Raw genomic sequence first — 665 nt, 5'->3', positions numbered from 1 at the left:
CTCTCACCTCTGGCAGCAGCCACTGTCATGTGTGGGTGGAATGGGGCAGAAATGGCTCCCTGGATGCCCCGAGCCACCCCATGGCTCCCACCTCAGCTGTGCTTCGAAGTGACCCCCTTACCCAGGCATCCCTGTCCTGGGGGGCCATCCCACCCCCCCCCAAACCCACCTGCCAGGCTGGGGTGTCCAGGCAGTCCGAGGGTACAGGTGAGGCAGGCAGCAGCGCTGTGGGGCCCCCCATGTGCCCCTGGCCCCAAGAGTGGGCATCCAGGGCCATGAGGCAGTGATTAGCCTTGGGCACAGTGACCCCATGGGGGTGCTGGATGAGGGCGATGCGGGCTGAGTGTTGGGGTGCCCTGGGGCAGCCCCTATCCCCATTGCCATGGGGCTGCCCCAGGTGATAGGGTTTGGGGCTGCGCCTCCTCGCTGTGGGGGTCGGGCTGTGCTGCAGCAGTGTGTGTGGGCACATTTTGAGTATGGGGGGGGGCACACTCCACCCGGGCACTTCCAAACCCCTGCATCCCACCCCTCCCCTGGCCAGTGCCATCCCAGGAGGGACTTTGGGGACACCCACCCCGGGTGCCAGCGACACCCCCAGGGGCACTTCCAGCGCACCCCTCCGGAGGTGATGCTCTGGGGAAACTGAGGCACGGCCCCTCCCGAGG

The sequence above is a fragment of the Calidris pugnax genome, unplaced genomic scaffold, assembly GCF_001431845.1.
Source record: "Calidris pugnax isolate Ruff unplaced genomic scaffold, ASM143184v1 scaffold22, whole genome shotgun sequence".
NCBI classification, from domain to species: domain Eukaryota; kingdom Metazoa; phylum Chordata; class Aves; order Charadriiformes; family Scolopacidae; genus Calidris; species Calidris pugnax.
This window is presented reverse-complemented; position numbering follows the sequence as displayed.